At 42.8% G+C, this 21,974-nt stretch overlaps 1 long non-coding RNA gene across 1 annotated transcript; it reads right to left on the bottom strand.

Moving 5' to 3' along the window:
- Positions 1-792: 792 nt before the first annotated feature.
- Positions 793-20,316, bottom strand: LOC132324739 (uncharacterized). Its single transcript, XR_009485719.1, has 3 exons — positions 19,961-20,316; positions 19,146-19,274; positions 793-1,001 (listed from the first exon to the last, which is right to left on the bottom strand). It is a non-coding gene; the product is annotated as an uncharacterized LOC132324739 (long non-coding RNA).
- Between the last annotated feature and the right edge of the window lie 1,658 nt (positions 20,317-21,974).

Genomic DNA, 21,974 nt, shown 5'->3' with positions numbered 1-21,974 from the left:
TCCTCAGGGCTGGAATTTAGGAGACCTGAAGTTTTAGATTAAACTTGAATGCTGACACTCTGATGTAAAATTAATGCAGAGGGTGTGGGGAAAGAAAGCTGGTAGGAAGCTCTGGAACATAAAGAGATATGTTACCTTTAGCATTCAGTTTGCATTGGCCTTTTTCTGTTCAGCTGGCCATGAGCTGCTTGCTTAGATTAACCTTTTTTCACCCACTTTTTTTGCTCCACCCTCACTCAAATCTGTGTAAATGCTATCATCAAAAGCTCAAGTTCATCAGGGTACACGGGTGCATATATGGTCTTCATTACAAGTCATCTGCTTGCTTTCTAGGTACTTGCTTTTTAGGGACTTAGATTCAGTTGTATTCTTAAAAACACTCAGAGTCAACCCCTAAGTCAATTTTCTTTTGCCTCATTCCAACCAACATCATGGATGGATTCTTTTCTTTGGCTCCTTGTCTGCCCTTTAAACTTAACATCCCTGTCTGTAGTGCTCTAAAATGTCTGCATACTTGTCAGCATTTCTCCATAGATTTTCTTCCCCTTATTTTGTCTGAATTCACTCTCTTGTCTAACGTCATACATTTCTCTTGACTTGTTTCCTCTGCTCTGGACCATAAGTAGCATCTGATGTTTTTTCTCCTACTTTTGAAACAGTGCCCCTGGCCTCTGTCTTCATTCAAGTAGCCTTTCAACCCTTTTTGACCATCATTATTTTCCACATTTCTGTTCTTCATAAAAAGGCAAAAAAAAGGAGGAACAAAACGATGCAAGAGTGTATCAGAAGTGCTGAGACTCTTCAGAAAATTCAATTATCATAATTTTATTCTTAGAAATAATCACTATACTAAAACCACCGATATTTTTCAGGGTCTATTTAAAATTATAATTTGATAATACAGATTTTGAGATGGCAGATCCCACTTGATGAATGACAGCATCCAAGTTCTGCATTGCCGTACTTAAAGAATTGAAGTCACAAGCCTCCTCAGAATGGACCTGAAAACCACAGAAGATAAATGTCATGAAGTGTAGAAAAACAGGCAAAAGAATAGAGAACAGAGCTTCTCCAAGAGAGGACTCTCTAATTCCTGGCTCTGTGATGGCTCTTTGGCTAAGGTTAACCCTGCACTGAAGCCTGCAGTGCTGTGGAGCAGCGTGCTGCTTTAGCTCCTGCAAGGAGGGCAAAGTCCCCTGTGGGCAAGATCCTTGTGCTCCTCAGCTCAATCCTGGGCTGTACCTGAGCTGTTGGGTTTGAAGTTTGTAGCCCTGCAGAGTAGACACACGCCATGGAGGCACAAATAGTTTTGATCTGATGGAGGGAATAGCTGTTGGGTACAGCGATAGGAAATGCAATCAGCAACTTTCCCCTTTTTTGACAATTTGTACATTGTGTAGAAGGAAACCACTACAGTAATTTTGGAGCCAAATAAGTAGGCCAGGAAGGGCTCCTCCACGCTTTTGTGGTCAAGTTGGCATGTAATGTCCAAGCTCACTTAAATCTTTCATCTTTTGTAAAAGAATTGTCAGTAGCCCACCCAGATGCCCACCTGTGCTTTTCTGGAGTCCCTAGGGGATTTCACAAGAGGACATCCCAGATGGCCAAGTGTCCCTGTGCACAAGCTGACTGCATTTCTCAGTTGATGCCCACAAGGTTTTAGGCCCAAGAACTTCTGCTAATTTACAAAGAAAGTTGTAACATTAGTTTTGAAAGAAATAACTTGCACTGGAGTCTAACTATGTTTGCTGGTTTTTCTACCAGCAGCTAGTATGGAGCTTGAGGAAAGCTAATTTCCCTTGCCAAAAAGAGCATGGATGCTTTGTGGCATCCTTTCTAGCCCTTACAAGATTCTCTATAAATGCTGGCCTTAACCTTTAAAAAAATATTTCATAACAATAAAAAAATGCTCTGAGCATTTTACTTCCAGCAGGACAGAATAACCTGTTTTGTGAAAACCATGAATCTGTCCACCTATTCTCCCTGCAAAACATTTTTTAATCATGCTGTTAAAGGGGATGAACATATTTTAGAACATTAAAATTTGATTTTGCAAAGACAAATTTCAATATTAAAACACATATAATGACTCTTAGATTAAGCTTTTCTGATATACTTAATACCCAAGCTAAATAACTAATCCACAGGGAACAGGAGGTGGACTCAGCAGCTGAGTAAGATTACAATTTCAGGACATACTGTAGAGGACACAGGGAAATGCAATCTCATCATTTTCCTAACAACATTCTCTATATATTGGTTAGTCAAAACCACCTGGCATGAAAATAAAAAACCCCCCAACATCCTGCATTCACACTGAAATTGTCTCATAGGCCTGAGACTGCCTGGTACCCAACTGCAGCTGTGTAGTTCTGTCCTTCAAAGAGGCAGAAACAACTCTGGGAGCTGTATTTCACTCAGAGGTCTGTTTAGCAAAGCACAGGTACTGCTCAACTTGGATATATAGCTCAGAGGGAAAAAATACTCTCCAAGAAGAGCTGATCAATCACAAAATGAGTGGAACACAGTAATCATTAATCACAGGTGAAAAATCAGTGAATGATTACTAAGACAAAAGATTTGCCAAGGGTTCCTAAAAAAATTTCACTATTTTTATAGCAGCAAGATGTCAAAGCAGAAGAAATGGAAACAGCATTATAAAAAGTCCTTACTCAAAGTAAAGTAATTTTTTACTTATTACTGGATTTGTTCTACTTTTATGCAAACCAGGAAAGGTAGTAGTGAATAATCCACAATATAATATATTTCAAGTGATAAGAATTTGCCAAAGTATTCAAATCAGTGTATATGCCTGCACCTGCACAGCCATTGCATTAATGTACACACACTCTGTTATGTTCACTGACGTCCACATTAAAGTGCTGTGATTGTTCTTTAATGCCTATGACACCGTGTGCATGTGCACATGGCAGGGAGGGGAACATTTCCACATGCAACATGTGAACTGTTGCAGGGTGCAAAGCCCTCTTGAGAACAAGAAACAAAAACTCTCCTCTCTACCTGAGAGACACTATTTTTCACATATAGTATAGTACATGCATACATAGATGGAAAAACAGCTAAAATACCAATTTCCTCCACTTCCTTTCACCTAACTCAACAAAATATAAATTTTTACTAGGCTGTTATTTAGTAAATATTGTAAGTTCTTATATTTCCTCAGGTCTACACGCAAGGAAAATAAAGCTAATTTAATTTAATGATTTGTAGGCAGATTATCTCATGAACTGTTCAGTTATATTTTTTAATGTATTTTTCAAGAACCTGTAAAAAATTAAAATGTAAAAGGATGAAGGTATATATTTTAAAGGCCTTTTTTACGTTAATTTTTTCATAAATTATTTTTTTTCTAGCTGAAAATGGCTTAAATAATTTTAAGAGTAACCAGATCTTTACAGAAAAACATATAGAAATTAAAAAAAAAAAAGAAGAATCAAAATCATTTTACCTCAACAAAAAGAAACTTACAATGATTGCTCTCACTAGGACCAAAATATAAAGTGAGATTTAAGAACACTTCAGAAGTTGCCTGCAATTCTCTTTGTAATTATCAAGTGGTTCAAATGATGAAATGTTGTGTTAGCTGTAATGGGCTATATATTCCAGCTATGTGACAGGTTTTTCTTTCCATCCAGCAAAGAAAATTCATTATCTATGCCACAGGAGTAAAGCTAAATCCTTCATTTTAAAGAAGGTGCATGAAGGTTACTTGAACACCTTTGCTTTCTAAAACCACCAATATGTCATTTATATTCTCCAGAAGGAGAGAATTTGTCTACAAGCAAATGTCTCTGTAAAAGAGCAAGGTTGCTAATATTTAGCATATCTATATCTCAGCACATATTTAACCTGAACTATTATATGCTTCTTTAGGCACCTATATGGGGAAAACAGATTAGAGCAGGAGGGAAATAATGGAACCAATTCTTTAACATGGGCGGGATTGGGCCTAACGTGTCATTAGCTTGAAGGAGAAGGAACTTGGTCTTTTTCATGTGCCTCTTAATGCAGACATCTCTTTGCCTTTGCAGAAAAGGCATTGTCTTTTAGGAATTTCTGCCATAAGTAATTTCCATGTATTTTTTCCCAAATGGGATTGGAGCTCTTGCCTTGCCAACATGGAGCGGGACAGAAAATTTAATTCTGCCTACAGGCTTGTCCTGGGAAGCACAGCAACCAGGCTGAGATATTTTTTGCTGTCCACTTGTTGACCCTGACCTGCACCACATCTGGGGCAGAATATGTATCAGAGAGATGACGCGTGTCCTAACCTCAGCGTGCTATCACAAACCACTTGGCACCGTGCAACACACACAGGGAGGACTGCAGCAGGGGAAACAGCAGCGAATTAAACTGCTCTGTCTCACAGAGGAGGCCCTGAAAGGCACGGGTTTTAAGCACCAGGGATGGAAATGAATCTGCTCCTCAGCTGGCTCTGGAGCACAGGCTTGGATGTGCCAGCAGCAGTCCGGGTGGGACATTGGGCTGGGTGACTGCTGGGCGAGAGGAAGGAAACCAGTGAACCACCAGGCTCCTTCGTGCAAGTCCCTGCTTTATGCTTATTTTGATGAAATAACTGTATTGCAGCATTTTTAATAATTCAAAATTATCACCCTACTTTGTCACCAAAATAGCACGATAGATAATTGATCTGCCGATCCAAAGCAGCACAACCCCAGCAGAATGCTTGTGTTAACTCACGAGGGCTTTTTTTAAAGAATTTGGGAAGCTATCTATATACCTAAACAAGGGTCTTATTTTTTTATTAACTGCAGTAATTTCATACTGGAACCCTAATATTACAGTGCAATTTAGTTGAAACTGTTGAACTTGCGAACTGTTAACAATACAAATAACACAATAATAGCAAAGAATCCAAACACTTAGCAGCAGCAAACTAATAATCAGTAACACTTTCATGCCAAATAAGCTACCAGGGAATTAATAATTTCGCCTCCCTCACTGCAGCACCACTGGTGTTTCAAGACATTTCTCCTCTGAGGAAAGAAGCCGACATGTGCCCCAGCCCTAAACCAGGGTGGGTGTCTCCTCTGGGCAAAGGTATGTCTGCTGGTGCCCCCAAATGTTTTCCACCCTCCTCCCCCTCTTGATGGGGCCCTGGTGAGCACAGGCTGCGCGTCACCAGCCCCGTCCCAGGCTAGGCAAACAAGATGCATTTCCAGCACCTCACCCCCGAGAGGCGATTTGCCTGACGAAGGTAAGGAGCCAGGAGGTAAATAAATAAGGTCTGTTGAGCCAGGCCTTGCCTGTACACACCTGTATCAACAAGGATGCAAGCACAATTACCTTACCTTAACGAACTTAATCTTTAATTTCACAGCTTGGCCCTTGTGCTCAGCCTCTTAACAAAGGAGCTGAACTGTTTTAGTCCATATGACCACCCTTCCTCCAACAGCTGTGGAAACTTAAAGCCACGACAAGGATTTTTGCCCCTTGTGAAACTGTCAAAAGCAATAAATATTTTTCTTTTTTTCCATCATTAGACCCCGTTAAGAAAGCCTGGCCATTGTCCACTGTAATTCCCAGCGCTCACGGGGCAGGAGCTTTATTGTCCCAAATGAATCCTGAAGTGTGAACAATGCGGGGGAAAGCGGCCACCCTTTTCGGCAGGGTGTAGCCGCGAGGAATGCGGCGCTTCCCCACGGACGGCTCCGCCAAAAGAGCACTTGTGTTTTTTAACACTGGCCTTTCAGGAGGATGCTCGAGTTAAGGCATTGTGGCCCACTGTAAATAGATGCACTCGCCAGAATGGGGCTTCGTCATCCCTAATTAGGGAAGTAACTCCAGAGAGACAGCATGTCACTTGCAAGACTGGGCTCATTGTTGGGTTTGTGCGCGTCCCCACAATGTGAGGTAATTGGAGTTGTACCTTTTAGAAAGCTGCTAATTTCACATAGGAAGTGCTAACAAGACCTTTGTGTGCCATGTTTTCCTTCGTCCTTTCTAAGGAAGTTACAGAGCTCGAGTACTGGGAATGGCTGGGCCAAGGCCTGCCGGAGGAGGCTGCGGTAATGAACCACTTCAGCCCCCCGCCAGAAAAAGGAGGCCTAATTTTCGGGCCTGAGAAGACGAGGACGGACAAAAGGTTCTGTTTAAGCTTATTATACAAGACATTCTCAGTGCCTACACAGCTTTCCTCGAAATGACCCTCTCAAAATAAGTGCATCAAGTTTGAGCAAATAGAAACATGCAACTTTCGAGGCTGGGGGTTATAGTTTTCTTTACAAAGCCATTTATATAATGTAAGCCGCAATTAGCGCAGAACGGAGCAACAAGATCTAGCGAGGAAAGTTCCCCTGACAAAGGACAGAAATTAGGGGAATAAGTAACAGTTAAATATTGGCTTTGGATAACTGGCTGAAAAGGCCTTTCAAATCAGATGTGGATGTAGAAAAGTAAAATAATTTTACTCCAAATATCTTTCGCTGCAAATTTTGGCTTTTAAATCGCCGGCTGATTGATTCCACTAATTTCAAATTATCTGGATAGAATGAATCTGGCCTTAAAAAAAAAAAAGGAGAAAAAACCAAAAAGCCTCTCAGCTTTTAAGCCTGACAATATCAGCAAAATGTCCACAGGAATTACATATAAAAATTCAAACAGTAATGAAACAAATTACTACTTACAGTATGAAAAGTCTGCAAAAGCTTTTTATAGACTTGAAATGCAGAAGTTATATAAACTACTCAGGGAAAAGAATTAGCAAATGACCTTTGCAGATCAGGGGCAAAAATGAACAGTCTTCAGGGGGGAAAAAAAAATCACTGTTAACAATGGCTTTTAATGCCATTTTGCTTCCCTCATTTATCTAATAATCATGGCAAGGTTAGGGTAAACAATGAACAGTATGTTTTCACATATTCCACCTTTAGTGTCCTCCATATGAATTTCTAAAACACTTAAGAGAATAGATACATAAACCTGTGACCTTCAAATGAGCTTTTTGCTACTTCCAACATTTTGAATAAAAAAGGTCAGAAAATTGAACCGCTTTTGCGCAGTAATGAATTCCATTCTGTTGGGTAAACAAAGCTAAATTTTAAAACATGGACCTGACATCTCTATAGCTCAAGAAGCTATTCTCTTCTTTGGGCGCGGGGGGGAAGGGTGAGGAATGCAAGCACTCCACCAGCCACCCCCTAAATCACTGCAGCACCCGCCAAGGAAAGAAGGAGGAGGAGACAAAAATATTTGGTTTTATTCAGCGAACAGCCATGATTTCCAAGGCCAGTGCGACACAAATGTTGGATTTTTGAGACTTTTTTTTCCCTCCACCTCTCCCCCCTCGGTGAATAATTGATCCAGTCCACACAAAAAAGAAGCCAGCGCTACCCTCATCAAGCCAGCTCTTACTGATGAGGGCCTCCAAAAGTTACTTCAATTTCCGCCGTGCTTTTGTCCGTGAGTTGTCCTGGCTGAAAGGCCCAGTTAGGTATTGTTGCAAAAAAAGTCTGCGCCCACGTTTATTCCCCCCCTCTAATTCATACTCCGCATTGTGGGGTTTTGCTATTCAGGGACTGATTGGACAACAGCCCAAAGAATGGCCCCAGTGATTAGGCTCTCAGCATGGGTCTGGATTGTGGGTATAAACCCAGGGCCGGGGCTTGAATTCATGGCCGCTTTCTGCTTCCTCCTAGCGCCTCCCACACCCAATATTTTCTGCATCCTTTGCTGCAGGTAATGCATTCCTTCATAACAGGAAATGGAATCCGTATAATTAGGCAGCACAGTAGTGTGCGAGCCCTTGAAAGTCCCGGGGTTGTGCCCCAGGAAGCAATCGCGCTTCGGTATTGATAGGAGCTCGCGGGATTTTGGTCGGGGTAGGATAATACCAAACCCCGAGTATTGTCATGACAAGGTATTCATCCCGCTTGACAAAGGAAACTTTTCTGCCGTCCCCCCGGGGGCACGCAGGGGCGATGCTGGACACAAATTTGTTTGTTTAGAAGTGGAGGTAGGGTTTGCCCAGCCCAGGGCCCGAGCCTGCCTGCTGCTGCAGCGCGCCATCCCGCTTCCCACTTTGCTTTACGTCTGAAAGTATGGCAGCTGCGCCAGGCAAGAAGTGTACAGATGTCAGTCTGCCTCTTACATGTCAGTAACTGGAATTAATTTACATTTATTTGCCAATTGTTTTATATCATTTTATGACAATGTGCTGCATAATATAATTTAAATCTTTAATGTACAACTAATTCTCTACCATTAATTTGTCAACATGATTACTGGATATGCCACCAGTAAATGCTGGATGACTTGAAATATGTAGAAGGCATTCCTGTAGCTTTAAAAGAGGTTTGTATCTGAAATGACAAAGGTTTACAGAACTTTTTTTGGTCTGTCTGTAATTTTATGAAAACTACAATTTCAATGTGATTTCACAAACTGAATTATTCCAAATCTCAGTCTGAAATAAAATCAAATGTCTAATATATTAATTAGCCCAGGGAGAGTCCCAACAGTATTGTAAGAAGCAAAATGATAGTTTGCTTCCTGAGAAACGCAGCCTTCATCGTGACAAATCCTGGCTGATAGGAGTTTAAACTGTCTCCCTGCCAATAGTATTTTATTTGGGCAGAGCAGTAATCTTTTTAGCTATGTTCTGGAATTGAAAAGCAGCTCGTAACAAGAGCAGGTTGCAAATTTTTTGACAGAAAATGGTGATTTGTTGAAAGTTGTCCCGGGTGTGTAGAGCAGGAGCTACAGCGGGGAACGTTTCTCGGGGGGGAACCGCTGATTAAAAAATGGAGAGGTAAAGGGAGAGAAGGAGAGAAGGAAAGAGGGAGAGAGGAAAAGAGGGAGAGGGTTTTTTCTGCCTCCCAGCCCTCCCCCCAGCTGCCCGGAGGTAGGAGGTCAGGGCACTCTCCAGGGATGTGGGAGAGCCAGTTTCAATTAGCTCAGCAATGCGCTTGTGAGGGGGAATTCAGAGCACATCACCTCTCTGCTTTCAGGGGGGTCCGGCCCCCGTTTCTCCTGCAGCTCCCCTGCTGCTTCTCCCCCTCTACCAAACACGGAAGGTGTACGTGCTTCCCTCAAACCACCAAAGCGGACCAGAGCCCACCCTGGAGCGGCGGCCCTGACCTTGCAGCACCCGCCGCACCGGGCCGGTCCCGGCGGGGCTCCTCCCGCCGAGCCGGGGCCGGGACGGCAGCGCCGGGCTCGGGAGATGGGTGCGGGCAGCGCCCGCAAAGCGCAGGGAAGGCTCGAGTTCCGCGCTCTGCCTCGCTGCTGCCCTCGCTGCTGTGCTGGCAGCCCGAGGCAGGCAGGAGCAGGCCCTTTGTGCTCACTCGGTGCCGCGCAGAGCAGCCAGCCCTCGCCGAGGGACGCGGCAGCTCCGCGCCACAGCAACCCCTGAACGGACACCGTTCCCTGACCATTTATTTCATTCAGGTGGGCTCCCCGCAGCTCATCCTGGGCGGACGGAAACCTACACTCACACCAACACTGGTCCAGGACCAGGGTGTAGATGAATATGCTGGGGAAATGATGAATAAAACGGATTGAAACACAGCAATTAATTTCCAGGGAATAATTTGCTGAAGGAATATTTTATATTCTCTATTCTCACACTGCTCTTTTTAAAGCTCAGCTTCCTTCCTCTCACCCTCACTCTTCTCTACCTTCTGGGTATCTCACAGGAGCTGTATGAGTCACCAGAATACTGGAAAAATCTAGCAATTTCTTTCCTTTAAAAAAAAAAAAAAAGGAAGAAAAAAAAAGAGGCCTTGATTAAAAATTAAAATAGGAAAAAAAAAGAGAAGATATTCACTGAAAAAGAAGTGTTTAGACAAAGCCTGTCTGCTTCAATTTCCCAGCTACGTAAGCTCCCTTGCCCTGAGAGTGACAGTAGATTCCATAAATTAACTGAAAATCCCTCTTCTCAAGAGCCTAAGTTATCTCTTCTTTGCCTGCAGCTCTGATTTAGAATAGGCGCTCGTTTGTTTACTGTTTTAATTAATGCTCCTTTTCAGTGTGGAATAGGGGAAGGGAAATGAACTGGCTTGATAAACAGGTGTAGCTGTTATGTGTTATATTTGGGATCATTCAGGACTTGCAACAGATTAATCAGGCTTGACTGGACGTGAACCTCCTAGCAGAAAAGGTAGATCAACTCTGCTGGATGCCCAGTAGGTGAGTATTATTTTAACTGCTAGCCTGTGATAGGAAAGGCTTAGAAGGACAGTCATCAGTGGAGAATATCTCTGTTTTTGCCCAGGAAAGGAGTCTGATTCTTTCCCCCACTGCTTAACAGTTAAGGAGACCTTGACAATATAAGCCACTTTTCATCCCCCCTCTGCTTCCCCTTCTAACCTCACTGCCTCATATTCAAGGGGAAAGAAACAAATCATCCCATTATTTTAAAAACATTTAAGTGTCACATTGGGGAAAATGCTCTCCTAGGTTAACTATGAATGATTGAAGATTTTTTTTCTAAATGCAATATAAGTGTAATAACAGTTTAAGTGTCATGCTACACTGTGTATTGCCTTTGCACCCTGTGTAATGCCTAGCACATTCAGAGCAGAAAATGATCTTAAATCAGTCTTTTCTCAAAGAGAGTTTGAATTCTTAGCCTCAAAGGAGACTAATAGTTGAGCTTAGGTTTCTTCATTATGAGGCAGCAAAGAAATCGTGTGATTTAACTGCATCACAGCAGTAAAGCACTGTTCAGCTTAGGAATATCAAATTCCAGAAGAGACTGCATCTCTTGCTTTCCAAATAAAGTAACATCTAAAAATATATCCATTTACTCTGCAATTTTCCTTGGCTTATACAATTAATACGTGTACAGAAAGCAACGCCGCATTAAAAATAAGTGAAAAGGAAGTAGGGAGTATCCATTTATAATATTATCCAGCTGACCTTGCCAGACTGAGGCAATGTGGGGATGTTGCACAACAAACCAGGCAAGTGCTTTAATTTTAACTGCATTACATTAAACTACCCAGAGCTTATGGCTGTCAAATGGGACCGTGCTCACTTGTGTCTCTTTCCAGCAGACTGGCTGAAAACCAGCTTTGGTGTCAGCTGTGAAGACAGGTGCTCACCCACCTTCTTGGGAAAAGATACTTGGAACACAAATGTCCTATGTCCTCACTGCAGAGCACAAATATAGGGCTAGGTCTGGCTTTCCTTACACTGTCTCCAGCAGGAGTATAGGTCCTGGAGTCAAAGACATTCAGAATATGACACAGACAATCTTGTGTTATATCTGGACCTCTGATTTTACCCTACCATCACAATTTTAGCAGACTGCCCAAAGGGGAAGTTATTAGATATGGGATGGAAAGGAAGGATAGAAGTCCTGCTGGAATGTTCTTAGCATTTTACTGACCCACAAATACTCCCAGACATGCAAGGAGCTTTGATATGTTATAAAAATCTCAGATAAATGTCCTGTTCAAAGATAGCCTCTAATATCTTGCTACAACCATCAGCTTGGGCTCCATGATGGCAGCTGATAGCCTGGCAATACCTACCACGCCAGAATAAAAAATTTAATTAAATTTAAATTTATCTTATCTTGTTCATAGATGTCCAAATGCTCTCCTACCAAGATAAAAAACAGCTCAACAAGGTCTGCAAGGAAAACATTTTGGAGTTACTGCTGCTTTCTCCTCTCAGGAAATTTACAGCCTCACAAAGAGGGAGTTTTCAGCCTTCCAAACAGCATGGATGGAGGCCTGCAGTAGCATTTATTCACATGGCAGGTTAAGGAAGGCTCTGCCAAAGCCAGACCAAGGAAATCACAAACCAGCCTATGGATCCTGAGAAATCCTCCATGAAAATTTGTTTGGAAGATGCCTTGTTTTCCTAGCAAGGTACTGCACCTGATCATCAACACATATGTTTGGAACCAGTCAAATGCACTTGGCAAAACCAGCATTAGACGTGTGGGAAATCTACAAAAACCCAGATCCCAAACCCAATAGCAACAAAAGGTCAAATTTCTGAAGAGAAGACCAGTGCCAGCTATCACATCCTGGACAGAAGGGTGTATGTGCTGGAGCAGGAATACAGTTCAGTGCATTTCTCTTGCTTCTGCCTCCCTCAAACACTCAGTGGAAAAACACCAGTGGGCAACGTATGTGTGATCTGAATTGCCACTGTTCTGGAGTTCTCTCTTCTCCTGAGTATCCATTGGCAAAACACAGACTCATCCCATACAGGAGCATTCATCCCATGATTCTAAGCCAAGTAAGGGCAACCATAATCCTGATCTTCAGTTTTAGATCACAGCTAACTCACACAGGAAACAAATTACTTACTAACAAAACATAAGAACCTGAACGTCAATAATTAGGAAAAGACACCACAAAAATGTAAATTTATTCCAAGAATTCTTGTGGATCTTTCCAAAACAGTGAGAACTGTATTTTACCAGTCACCCAAATTTGCAGTATGAGAAACAGCAAATGCTTGAAGCATGTGACAGAAAACCAGGAACTCCTAAGCCAACATTCACCAACACCTGGTATTGTCCTAGCCCCTTTTTTTGCATGCAAAAGCAAAATTTTTCTCCCAAGTCTTTCTTTTATCTCATGAAATAGCGTAGAACTGCAGGCAAACGAGATTTAAATAACTTATTTTAAGAAGAATTGATAGCACCTTTCTGACTTTTGCCCAGGACAGATCCATGAGGCACTGGCCTCATGAAACTCTTTGGTTCTCCTGCCAAAATCCTTCTGGACCTCCAGGGCCATGCAAAGTCCCCAATGACATGTGAGGGCAGGCAGAAGGTTTTCTCTTCCTGGGGAGATGTGCTTTGTTAAAACTTGTGTTTCCTTACAGAATATGAATGACATGTGAGGCTGTGGAGTGTCACAGCTTTTGCCAGTGTTTGAATCCTTCCCACCTTTTTTACCAGGAATTAACTCCACTATTACTGTTTATTGTGAACTTCAGTGACTGAGGTTTGGAAACTGCCCAAAATCTGCAGTGCAAACCAGCATCCAAAAGCCAGAAAAAAAGGAGGAAGGCAGAGGCGTGGAGGCAAGTGTCAAGCTAGTTTTGCAGAGCAAATAGAGTATTATCCTTTTGTTTAAGACTTTTTATCTGCTATGTGATACTTTGCTTGGAGAAGCAGCGCATACCAAGAGCTTTCCTGCGCACCCCACCGTCCTTGATTGCTTTACTGTTCTCAGTGCAGATTTATTAAATTTTGAATTAACATGTGTTAAGGAGGTTGATTTTGTTTGCTCTGCCACATAACTTACTTTCCTAAACACTTAGTAATAGCAGCAGTTAATCTATTGACCAATGGCTTAAGCAGCAGGTGGCTTTAAGACCAATGGGCCAGTCCTGACAAGGCCCACAGAAATTCCTAAGGCCTCTTTGTTACCTGGGCTGGAATAGAGAAACTACTTGTTTGGAAAATGTTTCTCCTCCCACAAAACATCTTCAGTATTAAGGGTCTTTTGTTAGCAGAAGGCTGAAGAGGGGGATTATGAAGGATAGTCTGTCACACAAATTGTTTCTTCTTAGACATATAATGCAACCTGCATTAAAAGTTTACAAACTAATCTAATGAAATTATCATTCAAACGAAGCATGTCTCCGAACATTAAATTGACGCCCTGACCTGCCGTGCAATTTCCTCACTGGAAATCTCGAGATTCCTGCTGCTATTTTTTCTAAAAAGATTTTTTTCTAAAAAGCCTTCAGCTCTGCTCTGTTTGAAACAGGAACCCAGATAATCTGCAAGGGCTCATTTTCTTAGGAAACCCAGGCAGTAAAACATTAACAATTAAATTAGTTCCCGTGTCTTAAGGAATCCGGAGTTAACTGTGTGTCATCTGGGTCATTATAGCCTCTCCCTGCTGTGGCATGCAAATCCACATGAGCAAAGGTGTTAGTTTTTTTCAAATGTATTATTAAATTATTTAGTCAAAGTCAGCAGCAGCTGCAGCAACTGCAACTTGCAGTTCTGTACCCTTTCAGACTATATTGACTTAGCTGAAGGCAGTATTCAGCTGTGACTTTCTTTAAGGAGAATTTTACTGTGCATGGTGGGGAGTCATCTCTCTCCAAAAAGTGCCCATGCATGCACAGAAAGGACAGTGGCAGTTCCACTGCAGTGAAGAAATGGTGCTTGGGGGAATAAATGGAGCCTTTGGGGTAGCTTTCTTTTTGTTTGCCAAGCTTTCTGTTCTGATCCAAGTTAGGAAAAATATAACTCCATGTGGTTTGAATGTGCACATATGTGTATGTGTACGCGCACAGACGTATAGACATACCTATATTTGAATACACACCCAGACACACACATATGCATATACACTTTGACTCCTGAAATGCAAATCCAATCCTCTATTCTCTGTATCAGAAATACAGTTGCAAGCAGCTGCCCTGCAGCACATAAAAAGATAGGAATAAGAGAAGCCAAGTCACAAAACGTTCCGTAGCTGTTTTCAATTTGCTGAGGTTTCTTCATCACTTGAATTGTGTGTCTATATGTTATGGACACATGTCCATACACATATGTTATAGATATATGCACTTATATGCAACTTCTATTTAAGACCTTTATATTTTGGGGATCTTGATCTCATCTGGCGATGAGATACAGTAGCACCACTAGGTGCTACTGTAATACAACTAATTAATATTATTTTTACTGCTAATAATAACAGCCGTGTTTACTTTTAGCATGTTCTCACTCTTGCCAACATATGTTTCTATATTCTTTAATTTTCTCATTCTTTGCAGCACAAATGCTAAGAGGTATCCTAATTAACTGCTCAACATTGACTTTCATTTAGTTTTTCTCTCAAACTTATTTATTAGGCTTTGGTTATCAGTGGGAGAGTTTCTAGCACTGAGACTGCCAGGATTTACTCTAAGCCTCTTAGTCTGATGTTTCCATGGCCCTGGGTCTCTCTGTAGAGAAGCTAAGAAAACCATACACACAGATTTGGCCCCCTTTATTTCAAGTCATCTAGAGCAGATGTGAGATTCTTTTTCTTCGGAGGGGTGGGGGCGAGGTGGGAGGTGGGGGATGGAAAGAAAGGCACCTGATTATTACATAAGCTGGGGAAAATGCTGATTTTCAGCTAGAGCTTGTGGAGCACTACTGAAGAATTTCTTTTTGGCTTGTCTGAGACTGCATAACTGGATTCCAACATATTTTCAGGGCATTTCTCTGAAGCACTGAATTCCCATGAGTAACAACAGGAACACCTTTGTCTGATTTCCACACCAAAGGCTTCCCCAGAGACCTACAGCCAAAGCAAGCCAGCAAATGTAGGAAGGCATTCCCTCTGCAGCTGTCCCCCAGGTCCCCAGTGATCTTCCAACCTCTGATCTGAGTAGGACACCCTCTTCAGTCCTGCACCTGCAAGAAAGGGGCTGTTCCCAGTCTCCCTCCCTGTTACCCCATCAAGTACTCAGTGCTCTCTTTTCTCTTTATTGGTTTGCTTCTTCCTCTTTTTCTCCCTTTCCTTCTCTCTTGCTGCCTGTCTTCTTTCCTCCTGTCTTTCCCTTTTCTCTCCCTGCTATTAAAAACATTTTCCAAGAGGTGAGGTCTCCTCTCACTGACTCAGCACTTAATTAGAGCAGTGAAAATTAGCTGCATTCGCTCTGGCTTTAGTCCTGGCAAGAGTGTTAGAGAATTGGCCCACTTTTCAAGGTGCCAAATTGAAGGCTGAATCCAGGTGTGGTCAGAGGCAAGGGGATTATTTTCCTCCCATGGGGTGCAAACAAAGGCCTGTGCTAGGGATAGATGTGGTGGGACAATGTTGCCCACAGGAGGGCTAAACGCTGCTGACATTTGAGCCCTCAGCACACTCAGCACCAGGCTGGGTCACAGCCTGAGGAGCTGTGTCACAGGGATGGCAGCAAGGGAGGGCTCTGTGTTCCATGGCAAGGGCAGAAGGAAGGGTGGAGAATCCTAAAGGTATGGCAAGTCCCAAGGAGAAGTGGGTACTGATGAGTTTGGGAGACAAAACCACAGCATTTGTTGCAGGTTTTCCATACTCTCCAGCAGCATCCTAAGTCCTGTTGTGTTCCAAATTCTCTATGTTATCCAGCTATCTAAGTACCAGTGAACAGCAGGGGAGTAAACCAGGTCATGCTTCATCTGATGGAGTAAAGCTTGCTGCTTGACTGAAAAGTCAGAAGGTGCAGGTCAGTGTGGACAACCCCACTTCTATTATCCTATCAAAAGGAGAAGATGTAGCTTTCCTCACTACCCTCGAAGAGTACAAGAATTGACTGAGGAAGCAGCAAAGTTAGAATCTCAGAGGATGTCTGCATGTTGCCAATTTTACTTCAGAAAAAAGAATCTCTTGTTTGAGTGGAGCTCTACCACATCCTGTAAATTGTTGTTGCCTGTGCACCACCATCCTGCATCCCCAAAAACCATCCTTTTATCTCTTCCTGTGGATGCAGAGCATAGAGCACAGAGTCCTTGAGGAATGCAAGGAGTTGGGAAACAGGGGTGGATCAGACCACCTGAAGATCAAATATCACAACTATAACCAGGAAAAAAAAAAAAAGAGGAAATATAACACCTGATACTATTCTGCTCTGCTTTTTCATGAGCCCTGACAAATGATATAATGTTTGACACCATGGCCTGGACTGGGGAGCTTCAGACATTCCTAGATCCTTCAGGAAAGAAAAGCAAACCATCTGTTTTTAATGTTTAAAGTGTGGAAACTTCAAACACAATTTGGTTTTTTGCTGCTTTGTTTTCCCTGATGCAATAAAACCCATCAGTGAAGCTTCAGAAGGGACAGGCCTCTGTGGAATGCCCCATTGCAATTATTCTGTGGAGAACAGGGGGCAAACACTATCTCCACTGCCATGTGTCTGTGTCTTTTTCTGTTATTTCTTTAGGGTGGGCTATATATGAGATAGTAACAAACAACCCTTTATTCTTCCCTCCAGACCCCTCAAATTTGGCTGTGCTTTGCAGTTCATCTTTGTAATGAAGCCCTACCACCACTATAGTTCTTTAAAAGGGTCATAGGGAATTACAGCAAAGTGGTATAGGAAGGTAAAGATGTCAAGTGAATTATATGAGCAGGAAAAGAACTGCACAGTAGGTCAAGGTTTGGGCAGGGAGATTTTTGTTAAGATTACGTTATTCCCAGTGGTAGTGACTTCCTTTGTAATCCATAGCTGCCCAGAGAGAGCTGCTCTCTTCTCATGGAGTCACAGGGCCCTGCAACAAGGTCCTACTGGGTCTCAGTGCAATAGACACATCAATTGCTGGTAGAAATAAACTTTTACTATATCAGCAGCATGGATGGGCTCTGGTGTAATGCTTTGTAATGCTTCACATTTTCAGGTTGGTTTTAAAACAATTATCAGAGCCCCTTTTCAAAGCTAAACAGAGGTTTGTGCAGTTGTGTTTTCCTTTAGGAAGGGTAAAGGGGCAGAAGTTTGTGAATTGTAGCCCAGCTAAACCAGAAGAGAAAAAGGGCAGATCCAGCACAGGAGAATCTACAGTCACTGCTTATGCCTCTGTGGCACACCAACTCAAGAGCACCTTGGGAGGATGTAAGCTCAAACACAGGCTAGAAGCAACCTTCAGGGAAGGCCAAGAGAGAAGGTTCAGGCTGTTAGTCCTGCTCAGGCCCATGGCACAAAGAACAAGCTCATGGCCTTCCACAAATCCCATCTAAGAACGTAGCAAAAACCCCTGGCCATCAGTCCCAAAGCTACCCCCTGGAGGATTTGGATTTATAAGCAGCCTACCCTTAGGCTACTCCTCCCTGAGAGAGAAAGCTCATAGAGGCCAAGACTGGATGTTTGCACACAAACCATAGACTTTCACTGGCCACAGTGCAGAGGGCCAGAGCCAGGACAGGAAGCACAAATACCTTCAGTGTATCCTTTGGCTTAGCACACTGAGGTCAACGTAGATGAAGCCATGTTGTGCCTGAGCTTGCAGTCAGCTAGCAGTTTAAAGTAGCATAGACATCCCTCAGAGAAGCACAAGTGTTTTGAACTATCACTGCAGGACTATTTGCCTTTGGAAGTCAGATTTTAAAAGAAATCTGGGAATATACCCGTTCCTGTGCTTTAAGCATAGAAGATGCATTGAAGAGCACCATATTGCTACATCAATATTTTTAAAATGAATGTTTAAAGTGACATTTCTTTCCTCATTTGAAAGAGCTTTTTCAACACTTCATGTAAAGCTCAGATTTCTGGATATTCTGATATATCTCCATGTTCCCTGCACTGAAAATATGCCCAGATTCAGCATTACATATTAAATTTATTCTTATTTCCATGCTATGAAAAGATAAGAAATCAGCAAAGAGGAATACTAACAACAGTATAGATCTTAAGAGATTTTTAAATATCCTTTTTTCCCCACAGTTCTGGTGCATATGCACTCACTCTAAGCCATAATAACTGTCCTACAGCTCATAAAATGTGCACTACCTCGCATTTTAGATAGAAGTCAGCAGGAACAAAGCTACTGAAACGGACGAATAAACAAATTGTTGTTAAGGCTACACACATCAGCCTCTAAATAGCAGTAGAAAAATGTGCTGTGCTTCTGCAACTCAAATATCTGATTGTACAATGATGTGAACTGTTCATGCAAGTGTTCATTTCAGCTTGACCCTGTCTGGTGCAGGTGGGAAGCACTGAGTGTCGGAGTAGCAGGTAGAATGGCTGGTGGCTCTGGGACAGGGCAATCCCATCCAGCAGCAGGAACACCATGGCTGTGTGGCAATAAAATGTGCCCTGCTTACTGGCAAGAGTGGTTACCTAGGGAAAACACTTCTAGTCACCTCATCAGCACGAGGTAGATCACTGTGAAGGCAGAACCACAGGTCAAGTACAATCATATGCTGCCTTTACACCATTTTCTTGAGTCCAGGCAAGCCAACACACCACGAGGCGAGCCCTCCCAGCACTCAGCATTCCCTGCTGCTCCTTCACCTTCTGCCTTTCCTGGTGAGTGCACACGGCACATCCCACGGATGCACTGCAACACAAATGGGAACCCACACTTGAGCTCCTCAATATACACAGGTCTGCGGTCTGCAGGTTCCTGTGCCTGTGGTTAGTGGGGACTGGAAAGTTTGGAAAAGGAAGCGATTCTGTTCCTCTGGAGAAGTTTTTAAGGCGTTCAGTCTTACCTGCATCCCTGCTGTGGCCGTGCTGCTCTGCAGGGTCCGTGTGCTGCTGCCCCACCGAGCTCCGTGCCTGGTGGGATTATCCATTGTCCTGTGATGAACCCACCTGGAACTGCTTCGCTCTCCCTCCTACTTTTTGGGCACAAGTAGAGCCTTCTTAATGCCATCACCTGACAGGATGTGTCCTCCCCATGCTCCCTCCTCAGCAGCCCAGCCCTTCAGGCCCTGAACACAAGCCTCCAATTGCCACCTTGGCATGGAGGGCCAGGATGGGATGCTGCCTGTGCTTTGCAGTCCTTATTTCTGTAAATGGGTCTTAGAACAAAGAAAATACCCGGCCAAAAGTGACCTAAAAAGGGCTGAGGTTCAGCAATAGGCATCCTTTCCACCCATCATTGTTTAGCAGCAATTTCTACCCAGTGGCAATATTCCTCTGCTTTGCTCACAGCTGAAAATAACTCTGAAAGTGCTTTGAAAGGGCTGCCTTTTAACTGAGCTTAACACCTTTCTATATGATTTTTGTCATGGTGGCTACCTCCCTCTCAGATGAGAATTTCATCTTTTCTCTCCTATTTCTTTCCTGCACAGCCTATAAACCATTGTAAAATATGGCTCACTGTTTCTGGGCTCTCCTATGCCCTTTATTTCCATAATAGACTCTTTCCCCACGTGTTTGCTAATATTTCTACCTCACTACATAAGCTGGCAGATTCCCAGAGTGTTGGTGCCTGTAACATGATCCCTTTTTGTTCCCCATGCAGTTATCTGGCAGCACCTTGTCTGCAGGGTGGGCACAGAAAAGCACAGATGCACCTCACCTGGCACAAGCTGTTGTAGAGCCACGACAAAACCACCTGCCCTTTCTGTAGTAATCTGCCAAGCTGCTGCTGTTCCCTGCACCAGGAATGCGAGGTTAAATCACCACTTTGCTTCCTGTTGTGTCACCGCTTTAACTGTTTGCATCAGTTATTGAACACGCTCACACAGTACTAATGCCTTTGCTGTGATTCACGCCACACAGAGCTTTACGAGCGGTCTTCATCCCTAAATCTTCTAGTAGCCTGCAGGCTTGTGGAAGTACTTGTCTCAAAAAGTGGCCCAAACGATTCCTGCAGATTTCTGGTGAGATCACAAAGAGTTAATCTAGAGCCACCTCTGCTAAGTATCTTCCCCAGCTCCTGGAACGCAGCACAGCAGCAGGAACACTAAAACAGTAAGAAGATGTAGGAATGTCCATCAGGGCTCCCTTCAAACAAATAAACAGCTTTTTCTCCTGTAGAAATTTGACAAAGAAATTTGACATGTTTTCTTCAGTGCTCTTACCCGATCCCTTGAAAATGAGCAGCTTGCTGCTGAAATGCATTAGAAGAAGGGAAACGCCAAATTAAAATACTTCCTTCTTGTACATCCCATGTCCCTGTCTGTATTTCAGTACATCTGCTGAGAAATCCAATGCCGGTACCATCCATCAGAAAGACCGATAACCTCTTCAGGGAATTTCAAATGATTTCAAATATGCAGTTCCCAGGGTATGCCAACATCCAGCACAAAAATTAACTGTGATGGATGGTTAAAGGTCTGCTGTTTAGGAACTGTCTTTGAGTGAAACTTGCATTATAAATACATTTCTGCCTGTCATGGAGCCTTTCTCTGTGTGTTACTTCACTTCTTTGCCTCAGTTTCCCAACATGGGAAAAGGTCAACTATTGCATCAGCTGATGATGTTATGTAAGCAATGACTCTAAAAAGCATATTGAATGTACAGAGTTCACATTAGCCTTGGTTAAGAGCTAACTGTCATCATTCTGAATTAAACCATGAGTTTTTACCCTGGAAATACTGTTTTAATGTACTTTTCATTTGTTGTTTGCTTTTAAAACTTCCTCAGAAATGAAAAGTATCAGAAAGTGAAACCTCTTCTTGCAGTGAAGATCTCATTTTGCTAATTTGCTTCCCAGAGGAAACAACTCCAGAGCTAAGACTAATAATTGTGGCTACTGTCTTCTCATTCCAAGTAACTTGGAGGCTGATGTGGTTTGTGATAGCAACTTATACATTAAGGACTCTGATCCACACCCAAGAACCTCAAGGAGCTCCTGGCTAGATTCAAATGCTAATCTCTCAAAGGTTTCACAATTTATTTTTTAATGGTCCACTTCTGAGACATTCATCTGACACTTTGACTATTATGTTACCTGGATTAAAAAAGATGCTAATAAGAGTATTAGCCAGGTTCTTACACACAGAAAGCTTTTGCAATTACAATACCTCCTGAGTGACTCATTCAGGATCCTGGGAAAAATAGAGCATTTTTGCTTTCCAGATCTGCTTTGTTTTTTGGTTTTCTCTCCTTTTTTTAAAACCTCAAGAAGTGCTTAAAGTTCCTTGTTAAGAGATTTGAAAAATGTATAGTCCTTGTAAATTAAATACTACAAGTTCTCAGATGAGTGATCCCTAAACATTTATTATTCACACTAATACGATTTAATTCTAACTCACTGTAAGATTTATAGAAATTAAAAGACTTCATATGCATAAGAGTGATGAAAATATAATCTAGTTCATGAAATCTTTATATGCAACTTTATACTTCAGCAGTATAGTTATCCCTGGCGTGCTCCAGGCTTCAGGAATGTGCCACCTCAGGGGCCGTGTCCCGAGCCTGTGCCAGGGCGAGAACGGGACGAGGTCCCGGCAGCTTGTGTGCCCAAGGGTCTCCCAGAGACCCGCTGCGCCAGGGGAGCTTTGGGGTGCTGCCATGACCTTCCTAAGGCTGTAAACACTTCTCATTTTGCTCCTCTGCCCACCCTGTCTCCACACAGCGAGGGACCA

The sequence above is a fragment of the Haemorhous mexicanus genome, chromosome 3, assembly GCF_027477595.1.
Source record: "Haemorhous mexicanus isolate bHaeMex1 chromosome 3, bHaeMex1.pri, whole genome shotgun sequence".
Classification (NCBI taxonomy): Eukaryota; Metazoa; Chordata; class Aves; order Passeriformes; family Fringillidae; genus Haemorhous; species Haemorhous mexicanus.
Note: the sequence above shows the minus strand (reverse complement) of the source record. Positions and strands in the feature narration are given on the sequence as shown.